The sequence below is a fragment of the Leiobunum rupestre genome, chromosome 2 (genome assembly GCF_980474605.1).
Source record: "Leiobunum rupestre chromosome 2, qqLeiRupe1.1.hap1, whole genome shotgun sequence".
In the NCBI taxonomy this organism is placed as follows: Eukaryota; Metazoa; Arthropoda; class Arachnida; order Opiliones; family Sclerosomatidae; genus Leiobunum; species Leiobunum rupestre.
Genome location: NC_143385.1, coordinates 60229028 through 60243504, shown reverse-complemented (window position 1 = coordinate 60243504; position 14477 = coordinate 60229028). Strand labels below are relative to the sequence as shown.

At 35.5% G+C, this 14477-nt stretch overlaps 1 protein-coding gene and 2 long non-coding RNA genes across 7 annotated transcripts in view; 1 reads left to right on the top strand and 2 right to left on the bottom strand.

Moving 5' to 3' along the window:
• mri (BTB/POZ domain-containing protein mrityu) overlaps positions 1 to 14477 on the top strand; it is a 320586-nt gene that overhangs the window by 162958 nt on the left and 143151 nt on the right. The gene's annotated exons all lie outside the window — the stretch shown is intronic.
• LOC149958582 (uncharacterized) lies at positions 206 to 1647 on the bottom strand. Its single transcript, XR_016478522.1, has 3 exons — positions 1555 to 1647; positions 1243 to 1329; positions 206 to 498 (listed from the first exon to the last, which is right to left on the bottom strand). It is a non-coding gene; the product is annotated as an uncharacterized LOC149958582 (long non-coding RNA).
• LOC149958581 (uncharacterized) lies at positions 3507 to 8885 on the bottom strand. Its single transcript, XR_016478310.1, has 2 exons — positions 8642 to 8885; positions 3507 to 3718 (listed from the first exon to the last, which is right to left on the bottom strand). It is a non-coding gene; the product is annotated as an uncharacterized LOC149958581 (long non-coding RNA).

Sequence of the window (14477 nt, the reverse complement as noted above, 5' to 3'; positions counted from 1 at the left end):
GGTTTCGGTTGACACCATTGTCAAAGGTAAAGCGGCCCTTCTATAGCTGGAAACCGACTGGCAGGCTATAGAGGGAGAGTGTATGTAGAGCTATTCGGTGCGCTTCGTCGTTGTCTGTTCTAGGAATTGTTGCCCCTCTACCTAATGTCGCTGCAGGTTCAACTTACAAGGGTCAATTTAGATATAAATAAAATTAAGTACTAAATTAGATTAACGAATATTATTTTTATTCCATATATATTTCGTCATTACTTTATTAATCGCGTATTCATTTTGAGGTTTATTTTTCCTCATTTCCATGCAGCCAATAGGGACTCTAATGAAATTGACGATCCCAGGGGTTCCATCTGTCCAAACCACCCAAAGCATTCGGCCCAGCATTCGGCCCAGCGTGAAAAATACAATACGACCATTCATATGGAACGTTCCGCAAATCCCGGCCGCTCTCATAGTTACAAATATTAGATTCTCCACAGTCACTGTTTTTTCTGCATTTTACTACGTCAATGGTGTTTTGTCATTAGTATAAATTAAAATTATGGTTGAAAGATAACCGATATCGTTATGCGAATTAAATTAATGAACCGCTATTTTTAAAAGGAACAATTTAGCGCGAAAACGTGGACCACGCCATTTCAAACCAAACACGATAGGCCCCACTGCTATAATTGTTGGTAGTTTGTCAGTAAACAGTGTTATTTTATTTGCTTGTAGCAACGGTAAAAACAATCTTAACGTAATATTGCCTAGATATTTCTTCAATTCAGTAATTGTTTCGGTGAAAGCGAAGATTATATAAAACTCCGTAACCTAGTTTCGGGTTCAGAGAGCTTTCCGATTGACGGTTTTTTAACGAAGCGCGTACCCACTCCTGAAACCTGACCTCCGAAAAATGGGTTTCGATCGCTCGCTGTTTTTCCTTATTTATGGTTGGTTACCATGGTAACTACGGAGTAAATGTTTTCGGAGTTTGGCACGAAGTGGGCAAACGCTGTTGACGAGGCGCGAGGTTGGGATTTCGAATCGAGGGCAATTTATTCTAAAGACTCAACCGTAAATAAAATATATCTTTCTTAGATCAACGTTTGTTAAATTTATAGATAAAACCACGTTTTTGTTTAACTATCGGTATCCGTTTCAATACTGAACTCTCGGTATCGGTTAGTTTATCGCCCGCCGGTCTTAGAGATAATCGGTTTATCGTTCAACCAAAAATATTGACCAATTGTAAAATATACTTACTATTCGGATTATCTGATGCCTGCACCATAGTGTGGCAGATGGTCAACAAAATCAAAGCAATAGCCACGACTGAAGATTTCATCGTATCTGAAACAATATTTTGTTCAAGAAAATGATTATCCTGCCAACGTCCAAAATTGTGAATGGCAGACACATGCGTTTGTATTAAATAATTTTGATCAAATCAGGATCAAGTTTAATTTCGTAGCTTTCGAATATTTCACATTTTGGATTCAAATTCGATCCTCATAAGATTATATTACTTATGCTTCTTGAATAACTAGTCCAATAAGAACGGAAAAAACAACTTACTCTCGTAGTGTCCAACTGGAGGAATAGTTCATGGAACATTTTAACATATCTTTTTATACGGCTTTAAGGACACGTATTATTTTTCAGCATTTAATATCGCTTGATGACAAATTTACCGTTGCATTCTTATCAAGTTGCAAACAATTGTAAATTAATTTCATTTTGAAGTTTTCGCGAAATTTATAATCTTTTTCGTGTTGGGTAAAGGATTACTCGTGACGCTGGTTATTATAAATCAAACTGTTCTTCCTAATGGACCGATTGTATTTGAGGTTTGGGGATAATTATCGCTTTTTTTAATGCAATTGAAAAGGAGACCCATCTGTTTCAATTCAATAATTTGGATCAAATCGGAATAAATTATAAACTTTTACGTGGGAATAATAATCTTATACCCTTGGCACCACCTTAGGCCCAAGTCATCTAGCGACTTGTAATGCCTTTGAACAGGTGGCCGGGTTACAATGCGTAGGAGGGTGGTAGCAAGCCCTTCATGCCACTAAAGATGGGCACTAACATATCTTTTTTGAATCTGATACTTTTTTTGATCGATTTAAGAAATTTTCTTTTAAATTCTATCAATTTTGATATGATGATTAACACAAAAAATTCTATACAAAGAAAAATTGATTTTGAAAGGTTTCAGAATACCGTAAAAAAAATTGATTGAATTGTGATTCCGCATATTTATCGTTACGAAAATTTTATTTTAATGGGATAGGACACGTGTCGACAACTACTGAAAAAAAAATTGAAAATATATCAATTTTTACAGGCCACGTGAAATTTGATTTGAAAGTGATAGAGTTCGCCATCTACCGAAAAAAATTGAAACGAGATAGATTTTTGTAGGTTAAGTGGAACTTAATTTTCATTTGATATTTACACTTTTTGGGATATTGATAGAAAAATTGATCGTAATAGTGATAGTGGCGCTGTATGAAAATTTTGAGAGGAAAGAAAATTGGTAAAGAAAAGTTACTCATCTTTGATTTTAAATTGATATTTAAATGTTGTAGGGTTTTAAAAAAAATCGGGATAGTGATAGTGGCGCCATCTTAATGATTTTGAGAGGTAAAAAGATAGATAGGAAAAACAAGTGCCCATCTTTGCACAGAACTGTAGAACAGGCCACGCGAGCCAACAGCTCGCTACACTAACTATTGCCGTTAACCTCTACAAGTTTTTATGGAAGGGAAATATTAACTATTTTGTATTCAAATGTCGATGTATTTGAATTTGCCCACGGGTCAGGGTCAGGAAAAGGTCAGGGAATTTAAAATTATACGCATGAAATGTTCGGATAATTTTGAGAATTTTTAAAAATTCAAGGGATTCAATGTTATCTCGAAACATCTTTGAAACAAATTTTACTACAGTTTGTAATTTCTTTTAGTTCATTAAAAACTGGTCGTTCTTTAAACGTGCGAATAAACTTTTTTTGTTAAAACAAACCCTGTTAAATTAAATAAAAAGGCGATTTCCTCGCCTTTATTCCGTTTATCGAATGTAGAACTATATTTTGCCTTTGGACAACTTTTTCTTTGATCTTTATTGTTCAAATCACTCTTGTTCTACGAATTTATTAAAACTCGAAAATTTGCTCGTAGAGGAACTTGGATAAATCTTGAAAATTAGAATGTTAAATTAAATAAAAAGGCGATTTCCTCGCCTTTATTCCGTTTATCGAATGTAGAACTATATTTTGCCTTTGGACAACTTTTTCTTCGATCTTTATTGTTCAAATCACTCTTGTTCTACGAATTTATTAAAACTCGAAAATTTGCTCGTAGAGGAACTTGGATAAATCTTGAAAATTAGAATGTATTTTGCAATTAGTGATGCCGAATTTTCATCGGGCCTATTTAAGAAACTTGAATAATTGAAAAAGCACTAATCAATGCTACAATATTGCTTAATTTCATAACTTGAATAATTGATAAGAGCACGAATCAATGCTACAATATTGATTTATTTAATAATTTGAATATTTGGAAATAGTCATGAAGCTAATTTTTCCGGAACCAATTGAAGCGTTTTTCCCTGGCCCTTCTCTTTGCTTCCATATCCGCTCGGTATTCTTCTTCGACGCATACGCAGCTGTGGGTTCTAGGGTGGCAGAAACCGAAATCACTGCAACGTAATAGAAGATGCCCGTCGCAAGCTAAAACAAGAGAAAACGAGATATGTTAGAGGGAGTATAAAGTAGGATTCGTTGTTTAACCACGAATTTCACTTATTTGCTACTAGAAGCCTTTTCACAAAACACCCTTGTCACCACCACTGACCCAATTCTTCTAGAGACTTTTAATACCTTTTACACCCTTGTCACCACCGCTGACCCAAGTCATCTAGAGACTTTTAAAACCTTTAACACCCTTGTCACCACCACTGACCCAATTCTTCTAGAGACTTTTAAAACCTTTAACACCCTTGTCACCACCGCTGGCCCAAGTCATCTAGAGACTTTTAAAACCTTTAACACCCTTGTCACCACCGCTGGCCCAAGTCATCTAGAGACTTTTAAAACCTTTAACACCCTTGTCACCACCGCTGACCCAAGTCATCTAGAGACTTTTAAAACCTTTAACACCCTTGTCACCACCGCTGGCCCAAGTCATCTAGAGACTTATAAAACCTTTAACACCCTTGGCACCACCACTGACCCAAGTCCTCTAGAAACCTTTAATGCCTTTAAACAAGTGGCTGGGTTACAACGCGTAGGAGGGTGGTGGCAAGCCCTTCATGCCAAGTTAAGCAACAGCTCCCTACACTCGCTGATAGAGTAGAGTCAGTTGAGGCGTGGTTTATTTTGTCGTCTGCTTATACCGAAAAGCAAAGACGATATAGCTATACTTGAGGGTGTATAATCTATGGGCTACTAGGGAATATTTTCGGACGCCATTTTGAGCGCGTTTCCGAATGGGTTACCAACTTACCATTAGAAAGCTGCTACGTCGAGTTTGTTTTAAAAGTAATGCCTTTAACCTGAATTGGACAAAATGATAGTCTGCCAATCACAAAGCTGCCACATTAAAAAAATCCCTAGAAGAAAATGGATTTGCCCGGATTGTGGTACGTGGAATGGAATTAAACAAGCTACGAAGAAAAATAGACTACAACTTTAGTTTTCTTTGAAATAAGTTTAATATCTTAGTTAAGGAATTAATTTTTGTTTTTAAAAATATGTCAGATTTTAAAGTTAGACAAAACAAAAAAATTATGGTAAAATTTACCAAAACTAATTTTAATTATGCAATAATTATGCAGTGGACACAACTGATGGCGTTAAATTTGTTAGAGCACAACAAACTGTTGCAATTTTGTCTGGGGCTTTCTTTAGAAATTCAACTGAGATTTTGGAATGCAATATTTTGTATTTTTGGATAAGCTGCCCAATGACTATCTCAACGTGAATTCCCACGTTAGCTAATTTCCGAGTAGCTTCGACATCATAGGGGTCTAATTGCTTTTTACCATTTACAAAGGTGGGAACTTAATGCTTGCGCAATTAAAACATTTTCGGTTGCCATGGCAAAACTAATGCCCATTGCAACTTTTCCCTTGGTGAAATTTCTTTTTCCCATAAGGTCTACGTACCCACCTAGTTTCAACAAAATCGGTGATTATCACCTCGGGTAGTCTCCTCGTTAGTTTTGATCGTTTAATCCTTCGATGGTAACGCGCAACGTTAATAGTCTAAGTCGATAATTCAAAATAACGGTCAAAAACGCCGCCGATCAGTTTAGTAAAACATTTTCGGTGGCGTAATCGTCGGCCATTTTTGGTATAGAGATACAGGCTGGAAGGCAGGCAGGGCTGCACAGATTTCGATGGACCGAAAAAGGCCAACTCTCTCAAATGTTTTCGTTTTCAAAACGAAAATTTTGCGGCGTAGCTATATATCGACAAAGACTATAGGAGTATGAAGTGTAACTGTGTCTGAGGAACTTCCAGTACCAATCTGAACTTGTTTTGTTATACAACTTGGCTGAGTCCCCGAATAAAATACTCAGTTTAGTAAAACATAATTAAATCTAGGAATATAACTGTTACCCGAGTAAAAATGCCTAGAACACACCCTAAATTTGGATAGCAACTCTTCGGTTTCGTTAAGCCTTAGCTTAACTAGCCATTTATTACGCATATGACTGGATAAATCTTCAGTTTGGGTACCTTGATTTCGGATTACACCGGGAATAGAAAAAACACGAAGAGTCACAATTCTTGACACAACAGCGGTTATGCTTTCTAGCCATTTTAAACAAAAATGAGCCAAAAATGGCGGCAGTCACAACCTTATTTTGTAAAAATATTTCCCAGTAGAAGGATAGATGACTATACCCAAGGTTCGTAAAATAAGGAACAATAACAGGGTTGCCACATGTCAGGGAAATCAGGGAAAAGTCAGGGAATTTATAAATGGGCCTTAAAAGTCAGGATAATGTAAGGGAATTTATAAATGGGCCTAAAAAGTCCGGGAAATATCAGGGAATTTTAAGAATTGGTAAAAATTCAGGGAAAAGTTAGGGAATTCAATTTTATCTTGGCACTTTTTGAAGGTAATTTAACTCTAGATCTATGACAAATTGCACGATTATCATTTATTTCCTTGAATGTTTGGCTAATTTTTTCAACATTGCAATAACCTTTTTACTGAAATATAAGTCCATAAAATTTATTAACTTCTGATAAAAGTAAAATATAAAAGAAACATTTTGGCCCTAATAAGTCAGGGAAAATATCTTAAAATGGTCAGGGAATTTGAATCTGAAAATGTTGTGGCAACCCTGTATAAGGTTACCTCGATCGCGTGGTTTTATTTATCAAACTATTACGGCTTTTTCAATATGCTCCTATAATTTCCTATTTTCTCAAAATTGTTCCTATAAATTCCTATTTTTTCGAAAAAAACTTTTCTATAGCTATATCCAGAAATTGTTCGTATAAATTCTTAATTTAACCTAAAATGTTCCTATAAATTCATTTTTTTAGCTAAAATGTTCCTATAAATTCCTATTTTTTGGCTAAAAATGTTCCTATAAATTCCTAAAATTTCTGTGAAATTTCCTATAATTCCTATAATATTTTAAAAAAAATAGCTGGGAGCCCTGCAAAGGATTTATTTGTTCGTCTTAAATCAAATCTGGAAGCTTAAACTCGCCTTCAGAAGTACTGGCGTTTCTATTTCTGGCAAATTTATCGTCGTATTCTTGTAAACACAAACGTTCGATATTTTAAATTTTCATTTTCGATTTGGACAAAGTTAAAAATCGTTTTAATTCCACGTATTTGGATTGACATTATTTATTTGGAACGTAAATTAGTTTTAGAAAGCGCCTCGTTTCGGCCTTTGCTAACAATGGATTTGTCAACGACTTGTTATTTCTATTTATTATGATTTTTTCATACTTAAGAGTATTTTATCACGGATTTTTATTGAATTCAAAAGTTCGACACGGAATAAAGCTTTCTTTAGTTTTTCATTATCGTAAGAGCAAAACAATTTTTTTTTAATCGGAGGCTTAAGCGAGGTCACAGGGGACGGATGAGAGGCTTAAGCGAGGTCACAGGGGACGGATGAGAGGCTTAAGCGAGGTCACAGGGGACGGATGAGAGGCTTAAGCGAGGTCACAGGGGACGGATGAGAGGCTTAAGCGAGGTCACGGGGGCCCGATGGAGAGGCTGAAGTGAGGTCACGGGGGCCCAGAGGAGAGGCTTAAGCGAGGTCACGGGGGGCCAGAGGAGAGGCTTAAGCGAGGTCACGGGGGGCCAGAGGAGAGGCTTAAGCGAGGTCACGGGGGCCCAGAGGAGAGGCTTAAGCGAGGTCACGGGGGCCCAGAGGAGAGGCTTAAGCGAGGTCACGGGGGCCCAGAGGAGAGGCTTAAGCGAGGTCACGGGGGCCCAGAGGAGAGGCTTAAGCGAGGTCACGGGGGCCCAGAGGAGAGGCTTAAGCGAGGTCACGGGGGCCCAGAGGAGAGGCTTAAGCGAGGTCACGGTGGCCCAGAGGAGAGGCTTAAGCGAGGTCACGGTGGCCCAGAGGAGAGGCTTAAGCGAGGTCACGGGGGCCCAGACTAGAGGCTTAAGCGAGGTCACGGGGGCCCAGAGCAGAGGCTTAAGCGAGGTCACGGGGGCCCAGAGGAGAGGCTTAAGCGAGGTCACGGGGGCCCAGAGGAGAGGCTTAAGCGAGGTCACGGGGGCCCAGACTAGAGGCTTAAGCGAGGTCACGGGGGCCCAGAGCAGAGGCTTAAGCGAGGTCACGGGGGCCCAGAGGAGAGGCTTAAGCGAGGTCACGGGGGCCCAGAGGAGAGGCTTAAGCGAGGTCACGGTGGCCCAGAGGAGAGGCCAAAGGGAAGTTAGGGGACCCCGAGAATAGGCTATAGGGAGGTCACGGGGGTCCAAGGAGACGCAAAACGTGGTCTGAGGGCCCTAATATACGAACTACCCCGTATTTATCAGTGTTACTTTAGTTCGATTTCCTTCTTCGTTAATGGTTGAAAATAATTGCTCTTAAAAAAGTGTTAAATTCCATATTTATGGTTCATTACCTAAACACCCTTTTCGACCACCATTGGTGTTTGGCGCTAGTTAATATTTCAGGCCTATTAACGCCGAAGCGACTACTAATTTCATTGGCTGCAAATTGCGTTATCTGATTTCTTTTCGACGTATTAGTATTTCCCAATTTGCACTCCCAAACATTTTATAAACCACAATTTTCCAAAGGCATTCGATTTTAAAAAATAGGAGTGCAGTAGGACACGCTAAAACCACGAGGAAGAAGAAACGTTTGAATAAAACGCTTTGTTTTATTTTAGCATAAGTTACATATAATATGTCAATTAGGTAAAATTATCACCGAAATGATTTTCAGAGCTATTGTGCAATCTGTTTTTTTTTTTAAGAGAACCTACTTCCAACGATGATAACACGCTACTCAGTTCGGGTACAAGTCGAAATCGGAGCTTGTTCGATCAGGAAATTAGCATCGAAACAATATGAAGTGTCATAATTACAGTTCTTATGTTACTTATGATTTTAGTTATTGTAATTGTTTGGACAATAATAGCAAATGGATTTTACTTACATATTTTCCTTACGCCACTACCACTGGGCAACGTAACGCTTGGAAATAAACTTATTTATCTCACCTGAAAAGGTATAAGGTCCTCTTTATAAAACTAATTCATTTGTTACCCCGCCTACAACGGCGCTCCGGTTTTATCTTGGTAATAGCCCGTACGGAAGCCACGGAATACGCAGCCTAACCTCCAACCGATTCTATTTCGTTTTCGCTCTAGATTTAGATTGGCTCGCATTGTCATTTTCAAAATAGAGAGATTTCTTAAGCCTATTTGAGCCGCGTTGAGTTTTCGGAGCCGAGGCTTAGAGATTTAGAGAGACAACGCGCACCGCGCGGTCACGTGACTTTAGAGGTAAAAGGCGGAAAAATGTGAAGTTTGCGCGTAGCTCCTTTTGTTTAGCATTTTGTTTTGTAGCTACTGTTTTGTTCGTCGAGGTTACCTTTTTGTTTCGAAACTGTTCGAGTTTTAGGAGTTGGTGCGCTTTAGGTTTAAATTGAGATTGAATTTATTTTAATTTTTTTGTTCACCGTAGAACCGAAGTTTCAGTTCCTCTAGTGGTTTTAACAATTTTGTATCTTACCTTTAAACGTAACGGTTCTGTAGTGTTTTAACTATGTTACTTTTAAGCAGGAATTTACGTAAAGCGATGTTTTAAGTTGTGGTTATTTGAAATTGGCCGTGTAGTTCATTTTTATTCGATGAAATAAGTTTTATTCGGCGAAAAAAATTTTATTCGACGAAATAATTTTTATGCTTGGAATTACATAATTTGTGGGACATTTTTAGAATAGGTGGTGACTGGTGAGGTATTTTTAGTTTTTTTTCATTCTATGAAAGAATTTGTGGAACGTTCTTTGAAATAGATTGTGAAGGATCTTTCTTATTATTCTATGAAATTATTTGTTAGCCATTCTTGAGCAATCAAGCCACTGCTAACCTGAATCTGCGTGAAAATATTGTGTATATTATTCTATGTGAATAATAACTCATGAAATGCGGCTCTTATGCAAAGGCATAAGGGCTTCGCAAGGCCCATCAATAGGTCAGTTGAATTGAACAGATTAAATGGGCATAAAATAAAAATTAAATTAATTCTTGAAAAAAATTGTATTAAATCTTGCACAAATCTTCATTAAATCTTATTGGATAAAAAGTTTTAACAAATCGCACTGGACCAAAATATTTTGATTTAAAATTTGTTAAATCTTTCAGGATTAAAACTATTTTGGATCAAAGTTTGATCCACAAATATTCCAGATCCTTTCCAGATTTGATTGAATCCAATATTAATCATATGTCCGAAATTCTATGAATTAATTGTAGTAAAGGACTGTTACAATATGACCTCGGGGTTTAACAACTTTCCATATTTGCCGAGGGCCTCGCAACCCATAAAGCCGCAGTAGTTATTAATTTTTTTAAGCTAATAAGAACGAATTATAAAATAATGTCATTTTAGCGCAAGATAGTTTACACAAGCAGATTAACCGCGAAATAACTTCTCACGGACTGTTTAAATTTATAAATATTTCTAGAATAAAACTTAAAAATGAAGGAATGTAACTCCTATCTTTTGAAAGCGATTCTATCGGGTGCCTGTGACGTTTTGAACAATTTAAACGTTCAAACTAGCTAAGCCTCGATGATACTTTGGAAGAAAACCCGAGTCAAGGTTTTCCATATTATTATTATTAAATAATAAATGTTCTGTTATAATTGTATTATAATAATAACTATTTTAATAATAATAATAAATACATGAATCTATTTAAATTAAGTAATGATAAATACTGCAAAAAGGAAACATAACCATAACGCGCTGTTTTAGGAACTAAGGCTTTGATTGTTTATAAATTACTTCGACTACGTCACTAAATTGGCTCCGCCCCTCGCGTTGCCGGAGGTGACCTAGGGTTGAACATTCATGGGTTAAATAAATTCATGATATAACCCACAAAACATATCCGTGAAATGTATTTCGGTGGAGAAATCGGGTATCGATTGTATCAAAAGTAGCATAAGACCCAAAAGTGTGTCAGAACGGTATAGTTTTTAATGAGAGTTTGTCGTAGAGTAAAATAGGGAAACGAAGGGGGGGGGGGGGTTGGAATATACGTCTTCAAAATCGAGGTACTCCAGCGCCGCCGAGTGAGGCGTTTTAGAACGTATGTCTACGGGTGAGTAATTCGAAGAGATAAAATCGCGCCAGACTATAGACTAAATACAATGTTTGCTAGTACTATTCCAACTAGTAGGTTATGTGATCTATAATGTGACTAGGTCTCACTAGAAATTTTAATAGGCGCGAAGGTACAGCTGACAAACTTATGCTACTTTTGATTGTATGGATAATTATATTTACATTCTATTCTAATTGTAATGATAAATTTTATTAATTACACGAGCAACGTTATCGGTTTATATTATAAAGAGAAAAAAATGTATCAATCATTATTTTCAGATTAGGCGTAATTCGTCTCAAAAATGACCCATAAAAGTTACAATTTGTCCATATCGCAATCATTCCGGTCAATTAGACGCGAAATAAAACAGTAAAAACAACGAAGGCGCCATCTAGGTTCGAGTTTCCAAACTAACAATCAGCCGAGTCGACGAAACTAGCCCCCTCTGTCGTTTAAAAAAGTGGAAAGCAATTTAGATGGCTCCCCCTGCCGAACAGCGGGAGCCTTCCAATGTCGAGGAAAATCAAAAACTATTCGCTAGAGACATCTAGGGGTCGGCCGAGGAAACTGATTTATGAATTTCGTTTCCCCCAAAACGAGTACCGAGAAATGCCCGTAAGACGTAAATCATTTTCCAATCCCAGGTTTGACTTGTCAGTCCTTTTTCTCCTTCAGGCTTCGCTTTAGGCGGCTAAAAAACTAGGATGAAGTATGAAAGTAGCAGAGATATTGCCCGAGACAAACAACTCACTGTCCTTCCACAAATAAAATGACTTACCTGCGGGGACTTTATTTCTTCCCGGTGCCAGGATATGAAATGTTTTCTTCTAGGCTTGCTTTAGTTTTCAAGTACTTGCGCGTGTGAGTATTGACAGCGCTATCTTCATTTAGGGAATATCAGGAAATTAGATTGTCGATAGAAATATCAAACATTCATAATTTTTAGTAAAAATTAGGCAAATCAGGAAATTAGATTGTCGATAGAAATATCAGAGAAATTCACAATTTTTAGTAAAATTAGGGAAATCAGGAAATTAGATTGCCAATAGAAATGTCACGAATTCATATTTTTTACTAAAAATCAGGGAAATCAGGAAATTAGATTTTCGATAGAAATATCAGAGAAATTCACAATTTTTAGTAAAATTAGGGAAATCAGGAAATTAGATTGCCAATAGAAATGTCACGAATTCATATTTTTTACTAAAAATCAGGGAAATCAGGAAATTAGATTGTCGATAGAAATATCAGAGAAATTCACAATTTTTAGTAAAATTAGGGAAATCAGGAAATTAGATTGCCAATAGAAATGTCACGAATTCATATTTTTTACTAAAAATCAGGGAAATCAGGAAATTAGATTGTCGATAGAAATATCAGAGAAATTCACAATTTTTAGTAAAATTAGGGAAATCAGGAAATTAGATTGCCAATAGAAATGTCACGAATTCATATTTTTTACTAAAAATCAGGGAAATCAGGAAATTAGATTGTCGATAGAAATATCAGAGAAATTCACAATTTTTAGTAAAATTAGGGAAATCAGGAAATTAGATTGCCAATAGAAATGTCACGAATTCATATTTTTTACTAAAAATCAGGGAAATCAGGAAATTAGATTGTCGATAGAAATATCAGAGAAATTCACAATTTTTAGTAAAATTAGGGAAATCAGGAAATTAGATTGCCAATAGAAATGTCACGAATTCATATTTTTTACTAAAAATCAGGGAAATCAGGAAATTAGATTGTCGATAGAAATATCAGAGAAATTCACAATTTTTAGTAAAATCAGGGAAATCAGGAAATTAGATTGCCAATAGAAATGTCACGAATTCATATTTTTTACTAAAAATCAGGGAAATCAGGAAATTAGATTTTCGATAGAAATATCAGAGAAATTCACAATTTTTAGTAAAATTAGGGAAATCAGGAAATTAGATTGCCAATAGAAATGTCACGAATTCATATTTTTTACTAAAAATCAGGGAAATCAGGAAATTAGATTGTCGATAGAAATATCAGAGAAATTCACAATTTTTAGTAAAATTAGGGAAATCAGGAAATTAGATTGCCAATAGAAATGTCACGAATTCATATTTTTTACTAAAAATCAGGGAAATCAGGAAATTAGATTTTCGATAGAAATATCAGAGAAATTCACAATTTTTAGTAAAATTAGGGAAATCAGGAAATTAGATTGCCAATAGAAATGTCACGAATTCATATTTTTTACTAAAAATCAGGGAAATCAGGAAATTAGATTGTCGATAGAAATATCAGAGAAATTCACAATTTTTAGTAAAATTAGGGAAATCAGGAAATTAGATTGCCAATAGAAATGTCACGAATTCATATTTTTTACTAAAAATCAGGGAAATCAGGAAATTAGATTGTCGATAGAAATATCAGAGAAATTCACAATTTTTAGTAAAATTAGGGAAATCAGGAAATTAGATTGCCAATAGAAATGTCACGAATTCATATTTTTTACTAAAAATCAGGGAAATCAGGAAATTAGATTGTCGATAGAAATATCAGAGAAATTCACAATTTTTAGTAAAATTAGGGAAATCAGGAAATTAGATTGCCAATAGAAATGTCACGAATTCATATTTTTTACTAAAAATCAGGGAAATCAGGAAATTAGATTGTCGATAGAAATATCAGAGAAATTCACAATTTTTAGTAAAATTAGGGAAATCAGGAAATTAGATTGCCAATAGAAATGTCACGAATTCATATTTTTTACTAAAAATCAGGGAAATCAGGAAATTAGATTGTCGATAGAAATATCAGAGAAATTCACAATTTTTAGTAAAATCAGGGAAATCAGGAAATTAGATTGCCAATAGAAATGTCACGAATTCATATTTTTTACTAAAAATCAGGGAAATCAGGAAATTAGATTTTCGATAGAAATATCAGAGAAATTCACAATTTTTAGTAAAATTAGGGAAATCAGGAAATTAGATTGCCAATAGAAATGTCACGAATTCATATTTTTTACTAAAAATCAGGGAAATCAGGAAATTAGATTGTCGATAGAAATATCAGAGAAATTCACAATTTTTAGTAAAATTAGGGAAATCAGGAAATTAGATTGCCAATAGAAATGTCACGAATTCATATTTTTTACTAAAAATCAGGGAAATCAGGAAATTAGATTGTCGATAGAAATATCAGAGAAATTCACAATTTTTAGTAAAATTAGGGAAATCAGGAAATTAGATTGCCAATAGAAATGTCACGAATTCATATTTTTTACTAAAAATCAGGGAAATCAGGAAATTAGATTGTCGATAGAAATATCAGAGAAATTCACAATTTTTAGTAAAATTAGGGAAATCAGGAAATTAGATTGCCAATAGAAATGTCACGAATTCATATTTTTTACTAAAAATCAGGGAAATCAGGAAATTAGATTGTCGATAGAAATATCAGAGAAATTCACAATTTTTAGTAAAATTAGGGAAATCAGGAAATTAGATTGCCAATAGAAATGTCACGAATTCATATTTTTTACTAAAAATCAGGGAAATCAGGAAATTAGATTGTCGATAGAAATATCAGAGAAATTCACAATTTTTAGTAAAATTAGGGAAATCAGGAAATTAGATTGCCAATAGAAATGTCACGAATTCATATTTTTTAC